Source organism: Eutrigla gurnardus (genome assembly GCF_963514095.1).
Source record: "Eutrigla gurnardus genome assembly, chromosome: 14".
Classification (NCBI taxonomy): domain Eukaryota; kingdom Metazoa; phylum Chordata; class Actinopteri; order Perciformes; family Triglidae; genus Eutrigla; species Eutrigla gurnardus.
Window position 1 is genome coordinate 11619247 of NC_139937.1, and position 17606 is coordinate 11636852.

The window sequence follows — 17606 nt, forward strand, 5'->3', positions numbered from 1 at the left end:
GGAAACAATTTTGGCTCTCAGTAGGAACATTTTAACCTTAACGCCGGCTGAATGTGTTTTTTATTCTGACAGTGCAGGGGGTATTTGAATCAGTTTTTCTCCTCTACAATTACAATAATGTTTATGATTGGCCTAACATCCAGCATAAAACCATTAACCAATGCAGCGTTTCCCTAATGCTGTATATGATAATAATGAGCAGTGAGGGTGGAGCGGCTTTGTGTGTTTGAGCACTAAAATCCCCATCGGGATAAACAGTGGAACCATAATTACAGCAGAAAACAATGCTGAGTGCTGAGAAAGCCCCGAGATAAAGGGAGCATGGGTCACGCACATCTTGACGACAGACAGTCATAGCAGAATTCAGACAAATTCTGCTTTGTTTCATGCAAGTCAAGGAGCTCAACCACAACTTTGACGTCTATGGTGTACAAAAAAAAAACCCTCTCAAAGAACTCTGATCTGGACCAACATGAAGAACATGTAATTAAATTCACATTTGGGTTTCTTTCTGGGAATGATGATTTATTCGAAACACACAATTAAAATCCTAACTTAAGGTTAACTTAACTTCAGCTCATGTACTCTGAATGCTACAATGTGTCACATTAACATGAGTCACACTGAAATGAAAGCACACAATCAAAGGAATGAAAGCAACTTCAACAGATCCTAAAAAAAATAATTTTTACAAAATTGAGAAGATAGAAAGGAACGCATAGTTTATTATACAATGATATTGCAAATTAGTGATTTTTCAGTTTGTTGCACCAACTCTTTTTGCTGCTGTAACGCTGCACATTTCCTCACTGTGGGACTAATAAAGAATGATCTTCTCTTATCTTAAAGTCACAGGGATCTGATCATTTGTAAAGAGTGAGCTACGGGAATGCAGATTCTGCATTAATTCAATATCAATAAGTATTAACATAAGATTTGTACCCTTATTTTAAAGTGTACTATAATCACTATAATCATGGAGAAATAACGTTTGAGATAATTCCATTTAATCTAATGGTGTTTTATGATTTATTACATTAATTACAATAATTCCATTCCCAGGCAGATGTAGGCCTATCAGAAAACCTGGACACTAAGAATTCCCTCCTTTAGACCAAAAAGGGGATTGAAACGCTCTCCCTTAAGTTTTATAATTCTTTTTGACGTGCACATATGCATGCACTATGAATAGTGAGGATAGGTTTACAAATTGACCGCAAGACATTGACAGTCACAAACCCGCTGCGATACATTCTTTCCTCTCCCGAGGTTTCTGTGTGAACGAACACCCCTCTCCCCTGAGCGTCCTGCCCCGTTTCCAGCCCTTTCTCTTTAGGCCATCTCGCAATTAGGAATAAGAATTCAGAGCTGACAATAGAAATCAAATATAAATAACAAGGATCATCTCAAAGAGAAAAATGTATTCCCCTCCAAACGGAAGCTGGACACTTACCAGTTACAGATGTGGTTGAGGTCTTCAAAGCGGGGGGTTGGGGGGGGATTGGAAGGCTGTGGCTTCTCTTGATTGTAACATGAGCATGGGTGACTTAGGGTTACAATATGTACCCGCAGCAATTTAAGGCCAAAGTGATTTGCTTGGCTTGTGGTCTTTGTGCAGATGATGTAACATGTGTAGTGGATCAGCGAGCTACAGACTTTCTCTCTGTGTGCAGCAGCTCCGGTGGTACACCACTACTGAACTATGGATATATGATTCATCCTAAGCCTCTACTTTATGCTGCCTACATATTTCACAGAACTCTGGCAGCGCTGGAATGAAAGAGCAAGACGCTATTTCATAATAGTTTTTCAAGGTTAACATGCATTCTGTCAAGCTTCATCCCATTTCTTCAAAATGAATCAACGTACGCAACAGCAGGGGCATATTCATAAAACTGTCATATGATTGCATTTCAAGGAAAGTTAAGGTCTTTGCACGTCAATATCGTTTTTTTAACTGCCTTTTGTCGTACGTTCACATAGAATGCGAATATAATGCGTTGTAAAATAAACATTGTGTGGAAGGGATAGATTCACAATGTGCACCAAAGAGTACAACAACATGGAAGATCCACTGCCTCCGCTCTTCCCTTTCACAATAAAAGCTCTACACATATACACTTTGCAGCTGGATACCAGAGGGAACTCAAATTCACCCAGCAGTTCCCTAAAAGAAAACTTGAAAACTATAGAAGCTTACAAAAGCTTAAGCTATACAACAATTTACCTCAGACACACTGCCAGATGCTGCTCTGGGTGAACTGGACCCCTTTGGTCCTCTGCCAGCAAAAAAATGCTGCAACTGTCATTAATTCACATCACTGTCAAATGAAAAGTTTTGATGCAAAATATTTGCAAGTGCCCCCTTCCTCCAGATGGTCAGATGAAATGATTTGTGACCTATGAAGCAACAGCCAGCACCTGGCTAGCTCCGCTTAGCACGAAGCCTGGAGACATAGGGAAACAGCTAGCCTGGTTCAGTCTGACAGAATCCACCACCAGCACATGTTGGTCAAAATCCAAAGTGTAAAATGGCAATTTGCTGTTTTATGAGTGTGTATTTCTTGGCCCTGACCAATTGCAGACTGGAAATGATTGTTTCAAGCCAAGAAATAGTCTGGTACAATTATCCCCTCGAAAACAGCAAATTATTATTATTATTATTTTTTTTACAATTATTGTACAGATTAAACAAATGAGATGCTTATAAATGAGTGAGCTTTTGACACGTTGCCTTTGGACAAAGCAGGCTATGAGTGAGATATGGCAAAAGGTAAGTGCTATTAGTAAACAGGAACTCAACCAGGGCTGCTGTGTTGTTGGCTTTCTGTGTGTGTGTGTGTGTGTGTGTGTGTGTGTGTGTGTGTGTGTGTGTGTGTGTGTGTGTGTGTGTGTGTGTGTGTGTGTGTGTGTGTGTGTGTGGCTGTGTGTGTGTGTGTGTGTGTGTGTGTGTGTGTGTGTGTGTGTGTGTGTGTGTGTGTGTGTGTCTGTGTGTGTGTGTGTGAGTGTGTATACTTTTTACAAGGGAAGGACAATGGAATGAGTGTGGCTCATGACGATGAATGGCTGTTAAGTTGATGTTGTCCGCCAAGAAAAGCTTTGTCGGATTAATGTGGCCTGGTTTTAAGAGGAGGACGCCATAACAATGCCACAAGTGAATATGTTAATGTTCTCCCAACACCTCCCTCTCTCTCTCTCTCTCTCTCTCTCTCTCTCTATCTCAGCCTCTCTCTCTCTCTAAATTATATACATTTTCTTTTCATTTCTCAATAAATCAAATTCAATTCTGAGGCTAAATTTTGAATTCTATCAATGATCAGAAAGTGGTAACATCATGACATTAGACTTGAAGAGCTTGGCTTTATTGCAAGGTTTTTCGTCATCACATATTGCAAGATGGAAGATAATGAAGAAGTCAACACAGACGATACAAAGTCTATCAAGAACACTCATTTAAATGATTACACACATGCACGCTCACACTCTAACACACACTCTGTTTGTTCTGAGTGTAGGCACTTTTTTTTTCAATTGTCAGTGACAATAAGAACCTTTAAAGGAGGGCGGATGAAACAGTGACTCAAACAGGCGAGATACATCTATGATGTCTAAAAGCACTTTCATTAGCGGTTGAGGGTTTGCATTCAAACAGTGATCGTGGCTCTCAGATGTCTCTGTGGTGTGGCTCGTGTCATTTTGACTGCCTTTTGGTCAGGATGAAAGGAAATGAGTCAGACAGACAAAGCTGAGACGGTGGAGGGGGGGAGGGGGTGGCTGGATGTCAACAACCCCTTCAGTTAATCATGGGTCTCATAAATATTGAATATTGGTTCACAACACATTGGATAGGAATCTGGCTTATAAACTTTTTAAAATGTCCATTAAAGTATGTGATAATTAAAGAAAAGTGGAAAAAAATAAAATAAAATAAAACGTTTGGCAGTTCTGTTACAGGGAGGCTAATCGGAGCGGATGGCTGGGGTCAGACAATATAACGACCTCAGACAGCTACCATGTTCCCAAGGTCAGACATGCCTCATTTGGCCTGTTGCTGCACACAGGAGGCTCGTGGAAACTCACATTTTTTTTTCCCTTAAAAGGGTTTTTGGAAATGATTTGACTGCAAGCACAACAAAGTTATTTGGATCCCTGCAGTTTAACACTCAAACCTCAAAACGAATTGAAACATTTGTTTCAGAAGATACTGATCACTCGTCTGAGACACGCACGCACACCCACACACACACACACACCCACACACACACACACACACACACACACACACACACACACACACACACACGTTACGAAATAGCACACAGGGAACTGTGGTCAGTGGGAAGAGTGGATTGTCCTTCAACCACAAGGTTTGATTCCCAGCTGCTTGAATCCTCGCACGGCTTCAATAGAGAAATCTACTTCCATGTCTGTAGATGACTATTGTAATAAAAAGTTTCGATTAACAAATGCATCTTTTCCTTCTCTCTCTCTCTCTCTCTCTCTCTCTCTCTCTCTCTCTCTCTCTCTCACACACACACACACACACACACACACACACACACACACACACACATATTTAGGGCAGGCAGTTGTCTAGCTGTTGATTTAATGTTGCCAGGGGAACCAGGGATTCAGGGATTCTGTGCTCCAGATGTTTCATGAACAACAAGGGGAATTCCTTGTTCCTCTGTGTGTGTGTGTGTGTGTGTGTGTGTGTGTGTGTGTGTGTGTGTGTGTGTGTGTGTGTGTGTGTGTGCGTGTGTGTGTGTGTTTGTGTGTGCGTGTATGTGCCGCATGCATTTCTGTATTTCTTAGAAGCCTCGAATTCTCGTCAGCTGTAACTCCACCAGTGTGACATCAGAGACTTTCTTCAAACCCGCCCCTCCCAGTAGGACAGGACAGCATGAATTGTAACACACCCTCACACACACACACACACCCACACACACACACATGCAGACTCGAAACACAGAGTCGGAAACTGAGTGAATCAATCGGATTCAGAGAAAAAGAAACAGAAAGAGAGACAGAGGCCTGCGTTCTCTACAAGGCTACTGAAATGATCTTGACACACGCATAAAGAACAAGATCCTGCTGAGCGTTTACATCGATCATAAAACATCATGGCATGCTTCTCCAGTCACTGGGTTCGAGTCACAAGTCTGGCCTGTTAAAATATTCCTCTTTTATGACATTTCTCCTTTATTAGATGACAATGACAAGGCATGGGGAATGAATGGGAGCTTTTAAGGACGCCCTACATCATAGCTGTGAGCTAGATTTAAACCTGTGCCACCAATAAGTCTCTAAAATACACTATAGTACTCAAAACAGGAAAAAGACTATATGATATACTTTTATATTAACAATGGATCAAATGACCTTGTCGTAAGGAGAGAAAAAAACCGACTACTTGTAAATACCTGAGACTGTCCTGTTCCACACAATTTATCATCCAAATGTCCTTTAATGTAAGGCAATTTACTTGTTTTTGATATATTCATTTGTCATTCAGACAAAGTTTTCCACAGCAGGATAAGTGGCCACCCAGACATCCGCTGAATGAGTTCAGGCACTCTATAGACTCTTTTCAAGGTTTGTAAGATAATCTTGGTGCATCGAAACCACTGGGACGGAGACTGTCAGTGAAGATCTGTGTGACTGCTCACATCGACCTGCTCCTCTCAGGTAGCCTGCTGATGCTCTGTCTAGAATATTCAGTCTCTACTGCAAAGATGCATGACAAGGAAGTCGGACGAACTCCTGGAGCTCAGGCTCCAGCGGGGCGTCCGGTAGCAACCAGCCCACCGCGGAAAGACCAAGATCCTGCTTCGCTGCTGCTTTCAACCGCAGTCAGACCTCCAGTGGGAGTTTGAGATCTCTGTGTCGGACAGCAGTGGCGCCTCCTCTGGCCAGGAGCAGAGTTTCACCTCACTGCTCCACTGGTCCACACTGGCAGCCAATACTGACACAATGCTCCCGGAGGCCCAGGCCATACTGGGCCCACTGGAGGGAAAGCAGGCATGGGAGAAAAACCAGGACTGTGCGGGGCGGACTGTCAGATATATTGCAAGTTTTCTAAAGCGACTCTGGTGCGGTGAAAAAATCAATAGAAAATATACAGTATGTACTTCATAGATACGTTAACAAATAGTGAGCAGGCAGCAACTTTGAAAAGTGAAGCCTTAAACTTGCATTCTTTTAAATGGCCATCAGGGGGCGACTCCTCTAGTTGAAAAAAAAAGAAGTCAGAATGTATGGCTATGAGAAAGTGACTCAGTAGACATTGTTATAATTGTGATTGACAGGTTGTGCTACCGCACCATTTCTTTCCGGTCGGGGAGTTGTCGTGTTTTTATCTAACAGCTTTAAGCCTTTCAACTATTTATAACTATTTGGTCGTCTAAAAACGTCTTATTTACGGCCAAAAACCAAGATAATTTTATTTGAATTGACAGCTGATATCTAAAGGGGTTCCTAAAAAGTTTTCATTAATGGAGATTACAAACTTCTTTCAGAAAGGTTTTCTAATGAAAAAGACTCGGCAGGCCCCTCCCTTCATAAAATGACTTGAACACAGTTAATCAAGGGAGACCATAAGATCACAGTGACACACTGCTGGGAATCAAACAACTGAGCGCAAATCAAACAGCTTTTTAATCTCCTCGCCATCATTTGAAATGTAATTTGCGTCTGAGCTCATCCATGAGCTCTTAATTCCCCTCTGAATTACACTGACGTTTAATGTGTGGCGTTATCTTTTTTCTTTTAATCGTTTCCTTTTACAGTGATTTGAAATCCAATATCTAAAATGAAATTTACTCTCTGAGGGCGACACAATGTAGCGACAGAAAAGAGAGATAGAGAAGAGAGGAGGGATGAGGAGAGGAAAGGAGATATAACTCCACTTTTGCAGACGTACTTAACAGTAATTCAGAAATGCAATTTTACATGTCAGCATTATACATCCTCGGGAAAAGGTGGATTAATATGATACTGTTTGGAGTACAGAAGCCTAGAAGGGAACACTACTACTTCCTCAGTGTCGTCGCCAATAATATATTCCCACGTAACACGGAGACCTAAACGTCTGGACCGTATTTCATCCTCAGTCAGCTCAGACCTGCTGAGTGCTGTCTGGCATATAAGTCACCGCGACAACACTAACCTGCAATGTCACATCTTGCAAGGTATTTAACCATAACTGTCTCGGATGAGGATCTGATGTATTTTTAGTGTGTAATTTAACGCTATCATAATACTAATATAGTGTGACTATGTGACTGGCGATTTCAGCCGAGTAAAGCGAGGACACACAGATGGAAAATAAAGAAATGGAAACAGAGAAATGAGAGGGGAAAGACAGAAGTCTCTCTGCTTTTCAGTTGGAATATGGAGAATAAACGGAATGAAAAAGAGGGTCAGGTGCAGTTAAGTAAGTTCCCTTCATTCCCAAGCATTGGTGCAGAAGGTGACTTTGCCAAAAAGCTCAGTAACATTGTAAACCCTCAGTCATCCATCTCCTGAACAATAGACTGAAAGAAATCACGGCACTAAATCTGTTTGGGAAAATCACCCCTGCTCTCTCTCACCCACCGGACTCTGAAAGGTCTCACCTGCTTATTTAACAGCAAGGTTCACTATTTCAGGTTCAAGGTTTCCTGGTTTCTATTGATCATGACATTTCTCCCCGTGGCATGAAAAACACGTGTTTCAGTTGGAAAAAATGACTAGCAGATGCCCCTTGTTAAAAATCAGTTGCATTATTTTCCAGTGGAGCTTGAAACATTTTCACTGTTTCAAAGCTGAATGCATGACCTGAAACAGTAGTATGAATATCTTGGGGAGCTTTTTTTGCACACGATTTTAAATGGTTTGAAATTGGGATCAAAAGAATGGATTTCTGATTATAACACATTCTTTTTTTTTAAAATCCATTCTGTCAGAAACATTTCTTGTTCATACCATTATGCCACTCCTTTTAAAAAGTGTTTCAAGATGCTTTCTTTCTCTCTGGATAAGATCTTAAATGCTGCATGAACGTTCTCGGTGTCGCTGTCCGGGGGCAAAGCAGGCCCTCGAGGCTGTGACACACTTAAGCTTTCAGACTGCCGACCCGCTTTGGTGTTATTCTAGACTAAACACTGCGTAAACCACAGCGGATACAAACATTTTCTCAGCCAGCACAACAATAGTGTGAGTGTCTGAATGAGAACAACTCAAGAATAATGAAGAAGACAAAAGGAGGCTTGTGTGTTTGTGTCCTCCAGGGATAAAGAAATGCTTACACCTTTGCCAACTGAGTGATGAATCCTTGTATATTTTATATCATATCAGTAAGTCTATATGTCTATATAGGATACTGATGTTCTTAGACAAATGCAATGGATCAAGTTTCGTTTTGTTGTAAATCAGGACATAAAGTTTTTATACTATCAATCAAACTAGACATCACCCGTTCATTTTGACACCGTTTTTCATCACTTCCTAGTTCTACTGAAACTGCTGGAGAATTTAAAAAAAAGCTGGGAATAATTAAAAAAAAAAGAGACCACATTAAAGATCAAGTCATTTCAGCAGGAAATAACATTCATGTCTAGTTATCTCCACCACAAGCTCTAACCACAAAGCCACATTGTTCTTATGTTGTAGTCCAGCTGGTCTTTTAGTGAATACTTAAAATATGTGCTGCCCATCCATCCACTCCGTCATCCCTTCTCCCCCTCCTTTACTGGGCACCAGGACATTTGGAGTGGAATCTGCCCTTGTGGGAGAAACCGATGCAAAGTTCACTGCTTCAAACAGGCGCACAGTTTTATGCAGATTCCCATGATGCAATATCATAATTGGCCGCACGTGTTCTCGAATCGAAAGTTATGCTGAATGACATTCATTCCCTATTAGCAGGAATATGGGTGGTGCGTAGTGTTAAGAGTGATGCAATGATGCAGCAGGGTTATCAGAAACAGAAAACCTGTTAAAACCAGAGCCATAATAGTACTCATTTCTATACTATATACTATAATATACTAAACTGAGCATCTTGGAAGCTAAATGTAGATATGTTTTTTTTGTTTTTTTTCCTATTTGAGGTAAAAGACACTGAAGATACACTAAGAATCTTACAAACACAGAATAACAATTTCTACTCTGTGAACTTTGCAGCCTTTTTGAAGTCTGGTAGTCGTTGCTTTTCTTCTTTTTTTTTACACATTTAATTAACAAAAAGTGAGGTTTTGTTCGTATGGATGTATTGTGCACGTATTTCTTGATACGATCAGCTATTTAATTTTCATTGGTGCATTATTTATTACATTCATAAAGGAATAGTGACCTCTAAAGGATCCTCTTTAATATGTTCGATTTCATTTGTTTGATCTGTGCAAAAAAACTTTAGTTTAAAAACAACCATTTACAAAGGTTGGGTGCCAGATTATTTCTTGGCTGATTGCCTAGCAACTGGTCCCAGCCAAGAAATATTAATGCACATACTTGTAGGTGTATTTTATAACTGTGGACAGATCCAGGCAAGTTAAGCTAACCAGCTGCTGATGCTGGGTTCATATTTACTAGTGCAGACATGAGACTGATGTCAAATCACCAGAAAACGAATAAATATTTCCTGAAAGGTCCAACTTTTCCTTTAATTTCTCCCCTTACCCATGATCCCCTATTTCAACATGTGAGTACATGTTTTCTTGTGTGGACACTGTATGTCCATGTCCCCAATGTGCAGTAAGCGTGTACAAGTCTACACACATGTGAAACATAAATACATATACACTGAGTCATAGTCTCTCGGCCAGTTGACTTCCAGCTTGATGTGGCTGTTACCGACAGAAAGCTCTCCAAACATCAGCTGTTGAGGGTCTGCAGTCCGCCTAAACACACTCGCCCACTATGAAGAGCCGTTTATTGGTAATCACGTGTGTGAGAGTGCTTTTTGAACGCGTGTGTGTTTAAGCGAGGGAGGCGGGCAAGTGTGTGTGCAAGAAGGGCCGTTGTGGGGGTTGCTGTGTCTGAATGGTTTCCCGGGTTCAGCCCTAACACTAGTGGACGTCATGACACCATAATCACCGTCACACACACACACACACACACACACACACACGCACACACACACACACACACACGCAACCCTCAAAGCTGCGACGTGAACCTGCAAAGAAAAAAAAAACATTCAGAGCTGCACTGCAGGCGGAGACCTCACATCTCAGACAGGAGCTCTGGAAAACAGTCAAGTTTTAGAACTGCAGTCTGTAACTCAGGAAAGAATCATTTCTCATGCTGGGACATAAAAGATATGAACTCCATGTTGAACCGTTGTAGTACATCGACACACAGTGTACTTAACTGTTTTTGGTCTCTTTCCCTCCAGGAGTAGATGCATTGTTCTACACTCATATCTTCAATGTGAATCCTGGATAAACGTCCATAAATCTGCTTAGAAAAACAGCGCTCTGTGGCCTAGTGGGGATCCAATGATAGCTGTTTGCACATCCATAGCTACAAGACGCCACACCTAAATCATCTCCATGGCAACTTTTTACAAAACATGATAGGATCCCTGATGGGGGGTCCTAATTAGAGTTTGCCTCGGGCAGCAACACATCGAGGACTGCCACTGCAGGACACCATTAAAACTATTGACCAAACTCGTGTCCGCCTCAGCTGCATTTTAACATTAATGAGGCTGTGTGGAGACTGACCTAGCAGTGTGTAAAAAACCCCACCACAGCCCCCTCATTCATTTGAATGGGACCACTGCGTCTGCACAGTGGGGTTGCTCGCACAGAAGGCACCTACTGAAAAAAGCAGGCTTATCCAGCAAAACAAAGCGAAAAACAGAGACCAAGATTGAGACAATAAAAGCGAGGATGAGATTATAACAAATGCACAGTGAGAGATGCTACGAGAGGCAACCTGCGGTCTAATTTGTCCTGTCTCTTTGGGTGGGCCCGGGGAGGCGCTGAGATTTAAATCAGGGCTGTTTGACTGGTGTTATACACAGCCACTCTCATAAGCCTCGGCCTCGAGGATGTTTAGATGACCAGCAGCAACTTGCCCAGTTATGCTCTGTGTATTTTATGGCTTTCTTAACAGCAACCTCTCCTGTAAGAACAATTAACTCCCCTTTTCTCACGGCCTTCGTTTAGGTTATCATCACCAAAATCACAATCATTTAAGTGTATCTGAGCATACACCCTCCACTTTTCCCTTCGCTGTAATAGTAGTCATACATTTCAGAATCTTCAATATATTTCAAACTATTATATGATTGTGGCAGTGACAATTATATCAAACCATGAATGTTTGTTATAAGAAAACAGGGCAAAACCTTTGCATGATACCAAACAGAATAGAAACTGATCTTGTCCTGTAAGTGATTCGTCCTTCCATGTTTCTTTTTTTTTTTTTTTTGTACATTTGCAAGTGGCTCGAGAATGAGCTGAATTCGGGGAAAAAGAAGGATTAAGTCAACTGTGCTCCACCCAAAGCTGTTTAAAAGGCACATTTAAACAGCAGTGTCTCAGAAACATATTCCCCTCTTGCTCTCCCTTTCACTCACATAGATACAGAGTTCAAACACACACACAGAGGCACTCCCCAGGTGATACCTCCGACTCTGCCTAATGCGCTGTGAGGTAATGCCTCCAGGAAAGGATGTGGAGGTTGGAAAAGGGAGGGATGGGGGCGTCTGGGGTGTAAGAGAGAGAGAGAGAGAGAGAGAGAGAGACAGAGAGAGGGTCCCAAGAGCAAACGTGTCCCGCAGCTGCGTGGCTTGCATGTGTTGTTGTGTTTGATGCCAGATAACCAGCGATCTCTCAGTCTGTTTCGACTCAGACACTCCCAGTGAACACAGAACACGAAGCCAAACCTCAATACTGACCCTTCACCTTCATAATTCAATGTCATCCATGTTTATGGAGCAGAGACGGGCCGTTGTAGCTGCAGGGATGAGCAGCCAACTGACTAACGTATCACCCTCCCTTCCACCCTGTCCAGTTTCTACTCTGATCCCATACACTGCTCGGACATTAAGGATCCGGACAAAGAAAGGCGGGTTCATTTAGATCCGACAGAAACCTGATCTGTGTATCGGCCCTGGTCTGGCTCAGATCTGTAGAGGGAAATGTCAGAACTTGAGTGACAGGGAGCAGTGAAGCGAGTGCTACTGTGCATGCCATCCATTTGGGGTGCAGGCTTACGATAGATAGGATAAAGGTACGGTGTGGACAGGAGCAGACAAAACAGTACAGGAAATAGATCAAAATGGAGCACAAGGTAGCCTAATCCTCACTGATTACATGTGTTCATGTAAATTAGTTTCACCACTAATCACTAATAACCAGGGAAAGCATCGTTGGGGATCTTTGATATCCTCTACATTATTTTTTTTAGAAACCTTCTCTTTCAGACTAAATCAACGCTACAATGTTCCCCAGTGTGTGTCCATGAAACCCTCAAACCCAAACATCACTGCACCCCTTTCTAAAACTCGTGCCGGTGTGTTTACACAGTGAGGTGATGCATTTTGGGGCTGCTGTGACCTCATGGTCTTAAAACAGCTGCTGGTACGATAATGAAGGCAAACACACACGCACATACATATACACACGTAGTAGAGTTTTCTGGGTGGGGGCAAGGAGGAGGGGGGGCTATCCTCACACTACATTACAGCATCTATGCAGCATGGGAAAATGTTGTTCTTTATGACGCTGGACTGTTGACGGGACTCAAACAGGCCTCGAGCTGCAGTGAGCATGATGGGATTTCCCCTGCCACCCAGTCTTATTTTAAAACCTAAAACCTTTCATTCAAAATGCATAAGGTATTGCTAAAACACGAGCAGAGACCCAGCTTCATGACTGCAATGCTGTTAGCTGCTGTGTGATTCAGTTGTCATGGCTACCACCATGCCTTTTAGTTTCTTTAATTCTGCTGCTGTATGTGGGGAAAACACATTTGGTGTTAGCAAGTGCAACAACTTAATTGACCAATTATTTACCTTTATATTATGTTTAGAACCAATAGACAACGTTTATTGATGGGTAAAGCAGTCATTAGGAGGTTAGCAGGTTGCAATGATGTTCTGTATTTTACACATGAAAGACCAGATATGTAGGCTATTTGATAGGAAAACTGTCCCTGTGGACCCTATAGAAGTCTATTTAAAGTTTTATATTAGCTGGTTCTGTAGATTCAGATATCACTGTGCTGGAACGTTGTGTGTAGGAGCTTTCTCTTTCCTCCTTTAGAAACACCATTACAGCATTATCACTTTCTGGCAACAGTCCTGTCTTTCAGCTCACAGTTTTTGTGAGATGTGTCTCGGAGTGGTTGCCATGGCACCGCATACACACACGCATACACAGATGCACACACATACTCACACTGTGCAGCTGTGGCCGAGGATTACCCAAGTGTGATAAATGTGCCGATTGCTCCCTCTGGTGGTTTTAAGTGTCCGTTATAGTGAAACTTGTTCAGCTGAAGAACTCCAGATTCACTAACATGTGCTTTGTTTATCAGATACACACGAAGGATTACGGGATCATCATTTTACAAGCAATATTTTGAGTAATAGTACATTTTTCTCAGGTGGATTTGAAAATATTATAATAAATATTTTGTGATCAAGATTATTACTGCAAGACCTGAACCAGATGTTGAATATACACAGATTGCAGCCGCAAGCTCAATGAAAACTGCAGACCACATGTGTGTAAGTAATATCTTGTTAAATCTGGCCTCAAGTGTTACATAATATTCATCCATAGGCAGTATAATAATAATAATAATAATAATAATAATAATAATAATAATAATAATAATAATAATAATAATAATAATAATAATAATTTTCCAAGTACAAAGACACTTGAGCATGGCCACACTGACACAGATGGCTCGCAGACTAAAGCACAAAATGCTTAAAGTACAGTGGGGAAATATGTGGAACATCTAAAGGTAGAACATCAATTATTCCTAATGAGACAGATAACAGGGTCAGTCTTGCGTTGCTATAAAACATAAATGCCATACTCTAAGTGACGTTGTTCTTCTTTGTACTGCATATGGTTTCCAGGTTTGATGTAAAGATTAATATCCTATGCTGGGTCCACATCACAGTATCAGTTGATGACCCAGTTGGCGCACAGAAAGTTTTTCTGATAAAAGAGGCAATTCTTAAAGTTACTTGGAGAACCAAACTCCTTAATAAGAATGATTATTGCAAAACAAAACTAAATGTCGATAAGCCTTTTTGACAGTAAAATGAATGATGACTGAATCCCACGCAGCTGCCTTTGTTTCAAGGGCCATGCTAGCTCACTGTCACGATTTATGTTGGAATGAAACGGAGCCTTCTTTATGAGTAAAACCTGCGCTCTCAGTACTAAACATGGATTTACAGGCCGACAGTCCTGAGAGGAGGACTAATTGGGCAAAAAAATGTAAAACACCTGTGTAGGTTGACTTAGAGTTCAGGGCCTTTAGAAATAGTTTGCGCCAAATATTTAAGGATGCCGACTTTAGTTGTGTTTCATTTAGTTTTTCATATAAATATTTCATATATTGTAGACTGTAAATGTTACTTTGATGGATTCTTTGTTTACAAGATAAAATAATTTAAACCAATGTTGCAGGAATAACGACTTCAACCTTTCCAGTAAAATGTCTTTTGTCTGTGAGAGTGTTTGATCACTGGGTCTCTTCATCTGATAGGCTTATTCATGTCTGGGTTAACACAGACATCTAGGTAAGCTACTATTTATCATATAATTACCGTTATCTGACTGTAGATGTTAAGACAGCTTTAATTATTTACTAAAACAACAATATAAAAAGTGGTTGTCATTAGAAGAATATAAGTTCCTTTATTTAGACTAATCCTTATGTATGTAAAATGAGAACACGTAACATTAGGGAAATCAAAATGCTCTATTCTATTGCAGTACGTGAAAGCTTTATGAATGCTATCATAAAGTGAAATCTGAATGAATGACGTGTATTCTTTTTACATATCCACAGATCTGTAAATGCAGTATTAAAGCAAAGAAAAAATAAGGGTGTCTGTCGATTTTATGGCAAAACTTTACAAGAAGCACGGTGGCTAAAAACAATGGAGACTGAGGCTGTGTCCGGTCCACCAAAGCCAGCCTCCTCTGTTTTAATAGACAACTAATGGAGAAAAATGAATGATGAATCCTAATGAAAAATGGGGGTTTGGGGAGGAGGGCTTATGTGTTTCCAACCATCCATGTCATATAATTTTGACTGTGATTAATTAAACAAAATTATTCCAAAGTAAACTGTGTATTCATTGCAGGAGATATCATTTATCACCTCCTGACCTGTCAGACTACTTAATCAATTAATGTCTATGCATTAATCCATCTTCAGTCTTTCCATAAAGCGAACACTGGATGTCAACTAGAAGTGGTGATTCATCACAGGCTGACCAAATATATACACTCCCTGCACAGGCCACATGCTGAACCTACTTTAAATAAAGACAATAATTTAAAAAGAAATGGTCCTTTTCTCAACATAACATTTTAATGACAGTTCAGAAAGGTAAAATAAATGGTCATTCACTCTATTTGGGACTTTAGCACCATTTTTAGTGGTTTGAGTTTTCTTTTTTAATGCCAAGCAATATAATAAAATACACATTTCCTCTAAAATAGGGATTGTTTTAACTTTCTGTTGGTACAGCTTGTGTTACACATTTGCACATTTTTAACTTCAAAACAGAATCAAAACTTACTAAAATGTACACATTCTGCAGAAATGTAAGAAAATGTGCTGCATTCACACGGTCTATGTAAATGTCCTCATGATAACAACATGAACTCAAATGCAACATTTCCTGACCCGGTGTTTTGTAAGAGTCACTATTCTCAGCAGCAGGAATGTGATCTTTCACATTTCCACCCAACCAGTCTTGAAATGGCACAATTTCAAATGTGTTGCCATTCATTTACGTGCGTTTTCCACTACAGAACCGGAATGCGTCACGTGACCAAATCAGCTGATGGAAAAAAAAAAAAAAGAAGCGAAGCCGCGCCGCCCTCGTGTGACGCACGCCTCACGCTACGGTACGCCATTTGTGTCTAGCAGGAAAAAGCGCGGACAGTGGAAATAGTCCTATAACAAGAGGTAAGTTCAAATGTGTACTCCCTGCATTGCCTAAGCGTTAATTAAGTTGCTTTTACTGAAACGAAAGATGCCTCTCTGATGTTTTCGAGCACTGTTTGGGCTAAATAGAGCACTGTTTCAGAGGTCGATGTTAGCCTCCTTTTTGGGCCTCTGTGCTGCCGTCGTTTTCCGAGCCGTGGATCCGTCTAGACCCGCCTCTGTCGCGATGTGATTGGTCTACACGGCCGAAGTAGCAATTTAATTGGACGTGCGGCGTGCAGGTCAAAATACAGTTGAGAAACACTTCGCTAGTTAGCGAGTTAGCCGCGATAGCCGGCAGGACCAACAACAACAAACTGATATATGTATACAGGTGTGAGAGACGTTTACGCCGTGAAACGAGTTTTCACGGAGTGTTTTAACAGCTTAGCGCTCGGCGGTTTGGGTTGTCGTCGCAGGGTTTCAACGTGCAGCGTAAACATGTTCGGCTAACTTAATATTACTCTTATGCTAGCATCAGATGCTCGCCAGTGAAGCAGCTGGTAATGTATATAGTTAGCCAGTCCGCAGTGTGTCTAAATCATATTCCAGTTATATGAGTTGTCCCAGAGGCAGACACAGTAACGTTGTTTGTCAATACAATAGTTTGTCAATAGTGTCGGTTTGAACCGACACTATTGATTTCCTCCCAGATAACGCGTTATTCTCTCTAACGAACGACAAGTGAGACCATTCAACACTCTCTCTCTCTCTCTCTCTCTCTCTCTCTCTCTCTCTCTCTCTCTCTCTCTCTCTCTCTCACCTTTTAATTTTGGCATTCAATCTATTTAAAATAAACACATTCTGACTTTATATAGTGTACCTCTTGTTAATCCTGTCATATTCTGCGAAAAATACACACAGTGGATGGAGAAAGTGAGCTGTAGCTCGTCCTCAAAGTTGGACTTGATTGAAATAAAGTGATCACTGGTTGACCTTAACAGAACCTCAAAGACCACTTCTTATGGATCCCACTTTACGTTTACAAGCACAAATAGACAGAGGTTTATCAGCAGAAACAATGCATGATCTACAACACACACACACACACACACACACACACACACACACACACACACACACACACAAATAAACACCATATTCATTATAGATTTCACCCTAATTATCTCCAATAACAAAGCAGAAATTCAATCATTAAAATAATAATGCTGAAACTTTTGTCCTTTTGTGTAGAACATGGCGTGAAACTAGCAGTTACTTTAGCCATCCCCGATATTTAATACTGTGTATTACATGGTGATTGAGAAAGCTCCAAGTAACTAAAACACAAGCATGTTAAGCAGCACTTTTCAGTTTGCACAAGTGTGGAGAAAATACAAGCAAATAGAGAAAACTAACTTTTTAAGTTGTAGCGTCTTAACCACTGTAAAATACACATTGAGACTGTGTAAAACACTAGAAAT

The 17606-nt window shown here is 40.9% G+C and overlaps 2 protein-coding genes across 2 annotated transcripts in view; both read left to right on the forward strand.

Moving 5' to 3' along the window:
* atad2 (ATPase family AAA domain containing 2) overlaps window positions 1-17606 on the forward strand; it is a 255552-nt gene that overhangs the window by 236224 nt on the left and 1722 nt on the right. The gene's annotated exons all lie outside the window — the stretch shown is intronic.
* The window catches only part of znf407 (zinc finger protein 407), a 136131-nt gene continuing 134624 nt past the window's right edge, over window positions 16100-17606 (forward strand). The window contains exon 1 of the mRNA XM_084026973.1: window positions 16100-16164. The gene's annotated coding sequence lies outside the window, so the exon portion shown is untranslated. The remainder of the gene's footprint in view (window positions 16165-17606) is intronic.